Here is a 14,231-nt window from a genome sequence, read left to right as displayed (position 1 = left end):
GCTCGGAACTCAGAAATCTAAGACTTCAGTGCGTTCAAAACAACTGGGAACTCAGTAAAACGATCTCTGTCTGGGAAAAATGTATTTGACAGTCATCCAGCTCAGAGTTCCAAATCGGAAACTCAGGCCTCTTTCTAGAGCCCTGACCTGAAGATCACTGACATCATGATTTGACCTCTTTCTCAAAGTTCACCGTTGTTTTGAACACGGCATTAATATCTTTGCCATTATAGCAGCATGGGCAGTGTCATTGAGGCAATCTCCATTTTGAAGTATTCAATCATAAAATATATATATATAAAACCATCCCACTCCTTCAGTCACAGTTCAAATCACATCCATAGACAGACTCAGGGGCCTGTGAGGACATAGCATTCATCGAAAGGATTCCTTGTTATAACTCTGCTGTAAAATCCCTGAAGCCTCTTTCACATTAACCATAAGCACTCAGCAGGGAAGGGAAAACACTCCTTCAAGGGAGATGGTGGAAGGGGGGAGAGACCCAACCAACTTGGCTTGTTGAGTTAGTAGGGAGGAGTATGGAGACGGTCAATGTCAAAGGTAGAGGGAGGAGCCGGAAATGGCGGTGAGTAGTGGGGATGAAATGGAGTAAATGGATGAAAAATTTGGTGAAGCAACAGCTGTGCTGGAGTGTGAACAATATGGGTGTCAGTTCTGATGGTATGGAGAGGGAGGATGAGGGTCAAGGACTGGAATGGTCGGTAGTGGAAAGGCATAGGAAGAAGAGAGATCATGATACAGAAAGCAGTGGAGCTTCTAGTGAAGAAAGCAGAAAGCAGAAAGAGGGCCAAGGTGGGAAGCAAGAGAAATAATGTGTTGGAGTGGAAAGTGGTGATGGTGTTTGATGAGACAACAGGGCCTCATTTACACCCTATCCAACTAACTAAGGCTGTAGAGAAAGAGGTAGGTGGAGTCAAATTATTTTGGTTCATTGGAAATGGTACGTTGTTAATAGTTTGTGGTAGCTAGGCTCAGCAAGAAAATATTCTGAAAATGGAAAAGCTTAATGGGAGGAAGTGTCACGACTTCCACCAAAGTTATTTCCTCTCCTTGTTGGAGTGGCATTCGGCGATCGGTGTCACCGGTCTTCTAGCCATCGTCGATCCACTTTTCATTTCCATTTGTTTTGTCTTGTTTCTCTACAAACCTGGTTTCCATTTCCCTCATTATTTGTTGTGTATTTGACCCTCTGTTCCCCCCATGTCTTTGTGTGGAATTGTTTGTTGTATGTGCTTGTGCACTGGTGCGCGTCTGTTTTTTTGTACCCATATTCTGTTGTATTTTTATGCTGTTGGTTTTTGGATTAAACTGCTCCGGCTACTACCTAGTTCTGCTCTCCTGCGTCTGACTTCCCTGCCACCAGTTACGCACCACTTTACAGGAAGATTAAAAGCCATGTCTCTAGTGCTTATGATAGATTGAGGGAGTCATCACTGGGGTCCCTATACCTATGCCCATGGATTATATTAAAGAAAATGTGAAGGGGGAAAAAGGATTGAGGCCAAAATATTGATCAGTAGGAAAGAGGGTCAAAGAAGTGAAAGCCTATCAATGCTACTTAGATCTGAGAAAGTTTTGCCTGGAAAAGTATAGATAGGATTCCTTAGTTTCAATGTCAGAGACAGGGACATGTAGCTGTTCAATGGAAAGGAAGGAAAATATGTGCCAAGTGTGGAGGGGGACATGATTACCCTGAATGTGGGAGCAATTTGAAGGTTAGGTGTTGTAAATGTGTGTGGGGGGGGGGGTCAAAGTGCAGCATTTGGTGGATACCAGGTGATGAGAGAGGGTTGAGAGAATCAGAGATATAGAATTAGTCATGAAGTATCGTATGCAGAGGCTGTAAGACAGATTGGTGGAACTACAGTGTGCAATGATGGAGCTTCCATGGCGTGGAGGATGTGTTGTTACCTACCCTTACCACCTGGGGCAGCCCGGCTGGAAGTTCAGGATCCAGTTGCAGAGGGAGGTGTTTAGTCCCAGGGTCCTTAGCTTATTGGTGAGCTTTGAGGGCACTGTGGTGTTGAACGCTGAGCTGTAGTCAATGAATAGCATTCTCACATAGGTGTTCCTTTTGTCCAGGTGGGGAAGGGCAGTGTGGAGTGCAATAGAGATTACATCATCTGTGGATCTGTTGGGGCGGTATGCAAATTGGAATGGGTCTAGAGTTTCTGTGATAACAGTGTTGATGTGAGCTATGATCAGTCTTTCAAAGCACTTCATGGCTACAGATGTGAGTGCTACGGGTCGGTAGTCATTTAGGCAGGTTACCTTAGTGTTCTTAGGCACAGGCACTATGGTGGTCTGCTTAAAACGTGTTGCCATTACAGACTCGGACAGGGAGAGGTTAAAAATGTCAGTGAAGACATTTGAAAGTTGGTCAGTGCATGCTCGCAGTACACATCCTGGTAATCCGTCTGGCCCTCCGGCCTTGTAAACGTTGACCTGTTTAAAGGTCTTACTCATATCGGCTGCGGAGAGCATGATCACGCAGTCTTCCGGAACAGCTGGTGCTCTCATGCATGTTTCAGTGTTATTTGCTTCGAAGCCAGCATAGAAGTAGTTCAGCTCATCTAGTAGGCTTGTTTCCCTGGGCAGCTCTCTGCTGTGCTTCCCTTTGTAGCCTGTAATGATTTGCAAGCCCTGCCACATCCAACGAGCATCAGAGCCGGTGTAGTACGATTCAATCATAGTCCTGTATTGACGCTTTGCCTGTTTGATGGTTCGTCAGAGGGATTTCTTATAAGCTTCCGAGTAAGAGTCCCGCTCCTTGAAAGCGGCAGCTCTACCCTTTAGCTCAGTGCGGATGTTGCCTGTAATCCATTGCTTCTGGTTGGGGTATGTATGTACAGTCACTGTGGGGTCAACGTCGTCGATGCACTTATTGATGAACCCAGTTGCTAATGTGGTGTACTCCTCAATGGCATCGGAAGAATCCCGGAACATATTATTCCAGTCTGGGCTAGCAAAACAGTCCTGTAGCTTAGCATCTGCTTCATCTGACCACTTTACATGAGAGCGTTTGTGACAAAGCATTTTCAGTGTCGAATTGCGAAAGGTATAGTCATGTATCAAGTCTATGCCAACGGAAGCAATACGTTGGTGAAGGAGGTGATGATCTACAGTGTTGCAATTGGGGTGGAAATCATGTTGCCGAATTCCCGGAGTGTCCTGCTAGGGTGGAGGAGTTTGAAGTAGCACAAATCCGGGCTATACAGCAGGTAACCTACATGGAGGCGCAGGAAATTGTTGAATGAGGGATTGGAGATGAGGAAGATATTGCAGTGGATGCCCAGAAGCCAATTGAGATTCAGAATGTCATTAATAGGTTAAAGGATACAGATACATTCATAGTGAAGGTGGATGTTGTGGAGTTTATTGCCCAAGTGATTAATTGTACTGTCCGAACGAGCAAAAGTCCAAGAAGCTGGACATAATTGTATCTGCAGCTGCAAGGTTTTGGGGTATTCAGGAATTAACAGCTGAAACATTGCAGGGGAATACTGACTAAAGGATCCCCTCCCAGACCCCTGAGCCTGTCTAGGGGTGTGATTTGGATTGGATTATGACTGAAGGTGTGGGGATGTTGTTGTTTTTTATTTATATATTTGTATTTGTTTGTATGAGAAGAAGAAGAGATCATGCAAAAGATACAAACTTTTTTGGGTCACTTTAGAAGATGACTGTAGAAAGAAAATTGAAACCTGAGAGACAGATACAGTACATAAAGGAGAAAAGGGCAGGGGAATGAAAGAAAGAGGAGTGGGACAGCAGCCAGCAACCGTCTCTGGCGTTTTTCCCCAATCATGTCATTCATTTGAAAAAAATCACAGACAGAAACAGCCAGGTGCAGGGAGAGGACAGGATAGGAACATGGAGAGGAAGAGAACACCAAGCTAGAACAGTACAGGTGAACACTTGAGGTCGCTATCCGGGAAGAGCCTATGTCCTCAGAGTAAACCCCTATACTGACCCTGAGCACCACTCAAGCTACCAGACATCAGACCCCAATAACCTCTCAAGCTACTCAACCCACTAGACCCCATACCCGGAAACCCCAACCTGCTAGACCCCTTTCCATAACCTGTCCGTTCCACCACCAGCACCACCTGCACTTACTGCAGTTGATGAAGATTAGCTTTTTGCACAAAGCATCATACCTTTGCTAAAATGACTGTCATTCCAAAAGAAGGCCATTGCCAAACGTCAAATTCACCAGCTGCTGTATGATGCAGCATTTACTTGTAAGTAGCTCGGTTTTTGATAAGGTTGTTGATTGTGGCCTGTGGAATGTTGTCCCAATCCTCTTCAGTGGCTGTGCGAAGTTGCTGGATATTTGGAACTGGAGCACGCTGTTGTACACATCAATCCAGATCATCCCAAACAAGCTCAATGAGTGACATGTCTGGTGGGTATGTAGGCCATTGAAGAACTGGGACATTTTCAGCTTCTAGGAATTGTGTACAGATCCTTGTGACATGGGGCTGTGCATTTTCATACTGTAACATGAGGTGATGGCGGCAAACGAATGGCACGACAATGGGCCTCAGGATCTCGTCATGGTATCTCTGTGCATTCAAATTGCCATTGACAAAATGCATTTGTGTTTGTTGTCTGTAGCTTATGCCTGTCCATACCATAACCCCACCGCGACCGTGGGGTACTCTGTTCACAATGTTGACATCAGAAAACTGCTTGCCCATCCAATGCCATCTGCCCGTTACAGTTGACACCAGAATTAAACAATGAAGAGCACATTTCTCCAGCCTGCCAGTGGCCATCGAAAGTGAGCATTTGCCCCCTTAAGTATGTTACGACGCCGAAATGCAGTCAGGTGAAGACCCTGGTGAGGATGATGAGCACACAGATGAGCTTCACTGAGACGGTTTCAGACAGTTTGTGCAGAAATTCTTCGGTTGCGCAAATCCACATTTTCATCAGCTGCCCGGGTGACTGGTCTCAGACAATCCCGTAGGTGAAGAAGCCGGATTTAGAGGTACTGGCCTGGTGTGGTTACACGTGGTCTGCGGTTGTGAGGCCAGTTGAATGTACTGCCAAATTCTCTAAAATAACGTTGGAAGCGGCTTATGTTAGAGAAATTAACATTAAATTATCTGGCAACAGCTCTGGTGGACATTCCTGAAGCCAGCATGCCAATTGCATGCTCCCTCAAAACTTGAGACGTCTGTGGCATTGTGTTGTGTGACAAAACTGTGCATTTTAGAGTGCTGTTTTATTGTCCCCAGCACAAGACAAAACTGTACAATGATAATGCTGGATAATCAGCTTTTTGATATGCCACACCTGTCAGGTGAATGGATTATCTTGGCAAAGGAGAAATGCTGATGAACAGAATCTGAGAGAAATAAGCTTTTTGTGTGTATGGAACAATTCTGGGATGTATTATTTCAGTTCATGAAACATGGGACCAACACTTTACATGCGTTTATAATTTTGTTCAGTATACTTTACTCACATATAAAGGTTGGATGGAAACCTGCTTACATTTATATATTTACACATACTAATATTATTATGCTCAACTTTCCTTAATAACTCAAAGTTAAAATTGTGTGTATATACAGTGCATTCGGAAAATATTCAGACCCTTTGAATTTTTCCACATTTTGTAACGTTACAGCCTTATTTTAATATTGATTAAATTGTTTTTGTAAATGTAAAACTTAAATATCACATTTACATACGTTTTCAGACCCTTTACTCAGTACTTTGTTGAAGCAACTTTGGCATCGATTACAGCCTCGAGTATTCTTGGGTATGGCGCTAGAAGCTTGGCACACCTGTATTTGGGGAGTTTCTCCCATTCTTCTCTGCAGATCCTCTCAAGTTATGTCATGTTGGATTGGGAGCGTAGCTGTTCTGCCATTTTCAGGTCTCTCCAGAGATATTCGATCGGGTTAAAGTTCAGGCTCTGGCTGGGCCACTCAAGGACATGCAGAGACTTGTCCCAAAGTCACTCCTGCGTTGTCTTGGCTGTGTGCTTAGAGTTGTTGTCCTGTTGGAAGGTGAACCTTCGCCCCAGTCTGAGGTTTTCATCAAGGATCTCTTTGTACTTTGCTCCATTCATCTTTCCCAGTCCTTACCTCTGAAAAACATCCTCACAGCATGATGCTGCCACCACCATGCTTCACCATAAGGATGTTTCCAGGTTTCCTCCTGACATGGCACTTGGAATTCTGGCTAAAGAGTTCAATCTTGGTTTCATCAGACCAGAGAGTCTTGTTTCTCATGGTCTGAGTCCTTTAGTGGGCTTTCATGTGCTTTTTACTGAGGAGTGGCTTCCGTCTGGCCACTCTACCATAAAGGCTTGATTGGTGGAGTGCTGCAGAGATGGTTTTGGTTGTTGAACTCAGTGGGTTTTGTCTGGCTAATAACCTACACAAATGGGTTGCAATATTCAAGGTAAATTAAATGAAATCAAATCCAAATTGAGCCTCCCCTGGTGTCCTGAAGTCCTCTTTTTTTGTGTGCAAATGTTTTCACAACGTCCTGTAGGTCCCGGGTTGCGGGCCTGACTGTTTTCTATACTGAGTATTGCCAACCGATAGTGTTTCCTGAGACATTGTGCATTATATGTCCATTGTGGTAGATTTTTACTTACTCTTGAAAGATGCATGACAATATATACCCGAGATAAGGGACTGTTGATATTGCAACCATAGAACTCAAACGCCAGTTCACCAGTATGAAAGAAATCACTAACAACTTTTTTTTTGTTTACGTCCTCAATAACTATTTTCTGCTAAAGATGATAATCTGTTTGTATCTGCTAATTTATTGCCTGACAAGTATCCAGGTGACCTGCTCCCAGAGCTTCCTATACAGTTAGTCTCTTTCCGTTACGTGTTGAGACCTGCAGTTAAAGAGAATGAGCTTGCAACGAGAGGCTAAAGAATTACAGAACTGCTGTATTTGAATCACAACTCCCCACTGACCAGTTTACCTGACATTGCTATGGCTACCAAGCTGTTTGTACCATCCCTGTAACTGTTGCTTCTGTGAAGAGATCGTTTTCTAAACTAAAACTGATAAAGAACTACCTAAGAAGCATTAGGCTCTTGGTATGATATGTACTTTTGAACACCTGAGTAAGCTCCATTCATTGCGCCATCGTAGCCTTGACCACAGCATTTGTTCACTGATATCCACTCATACTTTTAATCAGTTTATTTGTTCTTTGTCTCTTTTCAGTCACATTCCTGAAGCCCAAGACACAAACACTTAGCGTCCTAGTACATATGGAAATAAAAAAGGTTGATTAATTACTTTTTAGAGAGTTACTGTCAAAATGATGTATTGAATAAGAAAAATAGACATCGATGACAGGCGCACGGGCCCGCAAAACTAATGGGCCCCTTCCACTTTACAGGGGCTGCGGGGGTGTCCAGTACACTTCTGGTGAGTCTATAACTACCTCATCTCTGTACCCCACACATAGAGCAGTGAATTTCACACACAGATTCAGCCACAAAGAACAACCACAAAAAGGTTTGCAATGCCTTGCTGGAAGGGCACATATTTGTAGATGGTATAAATTTAAAAAGCCGACATTGAATATCCCTTTGAGCATAGTGAAGTTATTAATTATACTTTAGATGGTGTATCAATACACCCTGTCCCTACAAAGATACAGGAATCGTTCCTAGCACCGTTGACTGAGTGGAAGGAAACTGCTCAGGGAGGGAAATGGTGACTTCAAAACAGTTACAGAGTTTAATGGCTGTCACAGGAGAAAACTCAGGTTGGATCAACAACATTATAGTTACTCCACAATACTAACCTTATTGACAAAGTGAAAAGACGGAAGCCTGGACAGAATGCAAATATTCCAAAACACTCCATATTTTCAAGCATAGTGGTGGCTGCATCATGTTATGGGTATACTTGTAATCGTTAAGGACTGGGAAGTTTTTCGGGTTAAAAAAGAAACAGAATGGAGCTAAGCAAAATTCTAGAGGAAAGCCGGGTTCAGTCTGCTTTCCATCACACAATAGGAGATTTATTTACCTTTCAGCAGGACAATAACCTAAAAACCTAAAAGGCCAAAACTACACTGGAGTTGCTTACCAAGAAGACAAATCAAATCAAACTTTATTTGTCACATGCGCTGAATACAACAAGAGTAACATTACTGTGAAATGCTTTCTTACAAGCCCTTAACCAACAGTGCACTTCAAGAAGAGTTAAGAAAATATTTACCAAAAAAACTAAAGTAAAAAATAATACAAAGTAACACAAAAAAATAATAATAACAAGGGTATATACAGAAGGTACTGGTACAGAGTCAGTGTGTGGGGGTACAGGTTAGTTGAGGTAATTTGTATATGTCAGTAGGGGTGAAATGACTATGCATAGACAATAAACAGTGAGTAGCAGCAGGCTTGGGGGTAGAAGCTGTTAAGGAGCATTTTGGTCCTAGACTTAGCGCTCCGGTACCGCTTGCCCTGTGGTAGCAGATAAAACAGTCTATGACTTAGGTGACTGGAGGCTTTGACACATTTATGGACTTTCCTCTGACACTGCCTATTATAAACGGTTGAAGTCAAAAGTTTACATACACCTTAGCCAAATACATTAAACTCAGTTTTTCACAATCCTAACATTTAATCAAAGTAAAAGGTCAGTTAGGATCACCACTTTATTTTAAGAATGTGAAATGTCAGAATAGAGAGAATTATTTATTTCAGCTTTTATTTCTTTCATCACATTCCCAGTGGGTCAGAAGTTTACATACACTCAATTAGTATTTGGTAGCATTGCCTTTAAATTGTTTAACTTGGGTCAAACATTTTGGGTAGCCTTCCACAAATTTCCCACAATAAGTTGGGTGAATTTTGGCCCATTCCTCCAGACAGAGCTGTTGTAACTGACATAATTTTCCTGAAAGCTCACATTCCTGAAAGCTCACATTGCCAGGAACACAAACGGGCGGCAGGGTAGCCTAGTGGTTAGAGTGTTGGACTAGTAACCGGAAGGTTGCGAGCTCAAACCCCCGAGCTGACAAGGCACAAATCTGTCGTTCTGCCCCTGAACAGGCAATTAACCCACTGTTCCCAGGCCGTCATTGAAAATAAGAATTTGTTCTTAACTGACTTGCCTGGTTAAATAAAGGTATATAAAAAAAAGTTTGTTCCTCTACAACATAGAGAGTTATAGAATCATGTGTCTGGGTTTTGTCTACATTTAGGACTAACTGCGCATACCTACAGTAGTGGTGCGTGGGTAAAATCACTGGCGAAGCCAAGCCAGGGGGAAAAAGCCTTATCACAACCTACATGTTGTGATAATTGTGTTGTTTGCTCTATGACCGGTTAGTCCAAATTCCACCTTGGTATATAGGCCTAAGGCTGAAACAATAAGAAGGCAATAGCTACATAGTGGTAGAATAAATTCAACCACAAGTTATTTTTAATCACAAAACCGGAGAGAAACCTCTGTCCACAAAAGCATATTGCATGTAACAAACAGTTACGTGACCTACAGCATGGTCAAGCCAGTTGATGCTTCCAACATTTTCGGACTACGAAACAACTATTTATTTAAAACCATGGAGAGTCACAAAGAAAACAGGGGCTGCCTCTACTATTCCAGCACTATTTCAACTTCAACATTTCAACATGATCAAATCACCCATGCTTAGGCTAATACAATGACAACTTAAAGATACCAAAAATAATAGAGTCCAACATAAGATAAATATGATGTGGCTGTCCATGGTACTGATTTCTATGTGTGCGCGTGCGTGTGTGCGTGCGTGCGCGTGTGTGTGTGTGTGTGTGTGTGTGTGTGTGTGTGTGTGTGTGTGTGTGTGTGTGTGTGTGTGTGTGTGTGTGTGTGTGTGTGTGTGTGTGTGTGTGTGTGTGTGTGTGTGTGTGTGTGTGTGTGTGTGCGTGTGTGTGTGTGCGCAAGTAGAAAAAACTTGTTGGCTCACCCTACTTGTAAAGGAATGCCAATGCCATCCTCCTCTCTTTCATGTTGCCGAAAAGGACTAGGACTCTGTCATGCAGTAAGTACACACTTTTAGTTTTTGTTGTCTAGGCTACCTGGCTAAAATGCTTGCTCCCTATTCTAACTTCCTTTCATGGGCACCGGTGTGCCAGTTAGTTAACATTAGCCCACTACATCTAGCTATATATTGAACCTCCATCCTCTCATTTCAGGGGCACAATTAATGAATTTATGGTTGGATCAGAATCGCCGTTATGATCATTGGCCAGTAAGGAGAATTATGTAATACCACAACACAGCGAGATGCAACAATTCAAGTTTTTCCTGTCAATTATGTTTTGCTTTTGATATGAAGTGATTGGTGTGAAGCCAAATCCAAATTGGCTTCCATTTACACTTTTTTTGGTGTGCCAGGACCATTCACAGTTGAGCTCATTCAGTTTAGATCAATGCTGATTGGCAATTATTTTAGACTTGCTATTGAAGGAAGTGTATGTCATAACTTTTAGTCCAGACAGCAGCGGATACATGTGCTACACATACTGAGACAGAGGGACTCTGTTTCGCTCACTCAGATGCTTTTTGTAGTGAGATATTCTTGTGAATATGAAGTTCTTGTGAAATGAAGGAAAGCTGTAAAACACAGAGACATTTTTTTTTCTTGGTCAATTTTATGGGAAAGCCAGACTTCCCTTGGCATCCAGGAATACACGTCACTGCATATCTGTCAACCAAAAAGTGGTTGTAATTCATTATTCCTCCCAGGGAAGGCCTGCCCACTCCAAGACCTCTCGATCATGGTTGACAATGCCACAGTGTCCTCTTCCCAGAGTGCAAAGAACCTTCCTTTGTGTACAGAATAAATCAGCTTTTTGTACCCTAATTGTTGAATAATCTCAACAATTCTCAAAAATGTGTTATTTTAGTGCCTTTAGGGCAAGGGTAGACAACCCTGTACCTGGAGTGCCGCAGGTACTGCATGATTTTTTTCTAACTAGGCACCACAATTGACCAATTGAGCTAATTCAACACACCTGGTCTTCCATGTGCCCCTGTTCTCTGTACTGCCCCTGTTTCTCTGTACTCAACATTAAAGAGATGTATTTTTTTTATCAGTGAGTCTGAGTCTGTAGAACATCAAACTGAAATGTACAAGTTGTGGACTCGAAGGCAGTTCCACTGCTTTTGTACTCGAATCATGGACTGATTTAGACCTGGGACTCCAGGTGGGTCCAATTAATTATCAGGTGGATGGAAAACCAGCAGGCTCCGGACCTCATAGGGTAAGATTTGAATACCCCTAGTCTAGAAATGCTCAAATGTCACTAAGATATAGCAATGCTTAAATTAACAAACATATTCTATGGGGAGATACAACTGAGACACAGGGCTATCAACTCATGGATCTGTCAAGGATTTTACAAATGGGTTTCATAAATAGCAAGAAGAGGGATTTAAATAAGTAATTAAGTGCTAGTAAGTGTAAGTAAGGACTCTTGCTAACATTGCCTTATCAAACTATGTCAGAAGTAACCTGTGCATTGTTAGATATTGTGGACCACTTTGAAACATGGCATAAGGGTTGTTTATTCTGGGGGGGGGGGTCTTAAAATACCTGTAGTTCTGCTTTGTGGCATTTTGCGAAAGCTCTATGTTATACTGATCGCACAATACGTTTTTGTGGGTGTCTGGATGTCCTTGTTCGATAGAGCCATTGGACATATTTCAGAAATGTTCCTATCGGCGGATTCATTGCTAAATATACAAGCATACACATTTTTTCCAGTTTCTGAAAGACTAAAACTTGTGTGGTCGGTGCTTTGTGCTCTGGCTCCCGTCCCACACCCAAGGCAGGCTTTTTTGTAAAGGAGGCGGACACAAACAACAATCCTTTGAGCAAAATGGAAAGAACTGACCAAACGCTGATGACAAATATGGTGCCGAGCTAAGTTATTTTGTTCCTGAAACCAATATTGTGTATTGCTGGCTAACAGTGGGGGAAATCAAATTATTTTTCTGTTTGCTAACTTAGATAGCAAGCTAGCTAAACAACTACCGGTAGCCATATCTGACTAAAGATTTTACAATCGGAGATCTTTTGTATCTCGATTGTAAATCCACTGTAATAGGAATTTTAATGTTTGTACTTTTTTATAACACAGTTCTGTGTTCTTATTCATGTGCTGTTCTATAAACCAATTTCTGTGTCCATGCAAGTGGCTGACTGAACGAATCCTCACTATCAGTAGCTATAATTTGGCAGTAGTGCCCAGACCTTGTTTTGAGAACGAAAGATAGCTTTGTTTCAAGGTCTCAACTTAGAGAGAAGAAGCCTCGGGAGCTATTGGTCTGTCACATGTTAGGAACCAGTAGTGGTTGGTCACATGAATTAAACAAAATGATAATGATTAATTAATTATGCTAAATCATGCAATTATAAATTGTCTGTGTATAGCCATATAGAAGATAACTGCTGGGACTGCCCAAGCAGAGCTCCTAATTGACATGCATTACTGTGGTGCATTGATTTGGGTGGGACCTCTCCAGCGCTCTGACAAATAAAAGATGATTCATTTAAGATTGACTTTGAGTGTCCCTGTGTGAGAATTTCCACAACAATTTGTCGTCACGAATAAGATTATTGATTTTGCCTGCGGAGCTTTCCAAGTGGGGGTCTGCAAGGAAAACCGGTGGTGCATTTTATGAAGCTTGAGGTATATTCCCATCTGACCAAAAGACAATGAGACTCACCCAAAACAGACCCTTGTGAGCTGCCCAGGAGGAGACACATTATCTGCGAACTATTGAGGGACGGCAACTGATTTCAGTGTCAATTGAAATGAATTTGTTTAAAATATATATACAGTATATATAAAACCAATTAAACTAAACATAAAGATGTAGAAGGAGGGTACCACTAGTATACAAAATAACACAAGGTGCTTTTGAATACAGGATGTTATTTACATGTATGGAAAGAGGCAAGACTATAGAGCCTATAGAGACCATAGCATTTATGACTATATAAACTATTGATACTATGGATGCTGAGGGACTGTAGATGCTGAGGGACCATGGATACTGTAGAGACTATGGCGACTGTGGAGACTATAGAGCATTGGTGTAACGGATTTCCTCCTCTTTGTCTGAGGAGGAGTAAGGATCGGACCAAAGCGCAGCGTGGTAAGTGTTCATGATGATTTTTAATTCAAACTCAGAACACTAAACAGAAAATAACAACGTGAATTTACAAAACCGAAACAGTACCATTTGGCCAAAACAAACACCCACCAACCAAAAGTGAAACCCAGGCTACCTAAGTATGATTCTCAATCAGGAACAACAATTGACAGCTGCCTCTGAGAACCATACTAGGCCGAACTCAAAAACCAACATAGAAAAACCAACATAGACTGCCCACCCCAACTCACGCCCTGACCATACTAAAACAAAAAATAAAATAATAGAACTATGGTCAGAACGTGACAATTGGTGACCAGGACAACCGGTTGATCGCTAACGTCTGTCTAGTAGACTGCAATTTTCTTTTCAAAATGTATACACTAAAAATACATATTTTGGCAATTCACAGCATTACCATTGAGTCTGCTTAGAAATAATGAGACCCACAGTTCTGAAGCACTGTATGTTTTGCTTACAGGTTATCTTCCTTCTCAAATATTTTGGCTGTTGAGTAGTATATTTAAAAAACTTCTTAAATTGAACCAAACCGTGGCACTATAGTTCCTACATTTGTTTTCCAAACTGTCGCAACCATAGCAATAGTCTGTAGTTAGTACGTTCCCATGCTTGTTAGACCTGTAACAGACATGTAACAGAATATTCTTTGTTGTTCCAGAGGTAGTTGCTTTTTTTTACTATGTTTTTTTCCATGAAGTTGCGGTTACATTTTTAAGCGCTGGACCAAGCAGCAAGAAACTGAAAATCTACAGCTTTCACAGTGAGTGGGAGGAAGAAAATGTTTTCACCACAACAAATTAAAAATGTGTGTGTCTGATCTGCCATTCAAACGTAGCTCTTGCTAAGAACGGAAATGTCGAGAGGCATTTCAAAACTATTCACAATAAATATGAAAGTGACTTTCCTGCTAAAAGTGAACTATGTATGATGAAAAGTAAAAAAGTTGAAGTGTCAACTAGCTGCCCAACAATCGATCTTTACAAGGCCCAGCTCAAAATCAAAGGCAGCCACGATTGCATCATTCCGGGTGAGTCGCATAC

The sequence above is a fragment of the Oncorhynchus masou genome, chromosome 1 (assembly GCF_036934945.1).
Source record: "Oncorhynchus masou masou isolate Uvic2021 chromosome 1, UVic_Omas_1.1, whole genome shotgun sequence".
NCBI lineage: Eukaryota > Metazoa > Chordata > Actinopteri > Salmoniformes > Salmonidae > Oncorhynchus > Oncorhynchus masou.
This window is presented reverse-complemented; position numbering follows the sequence as displayed.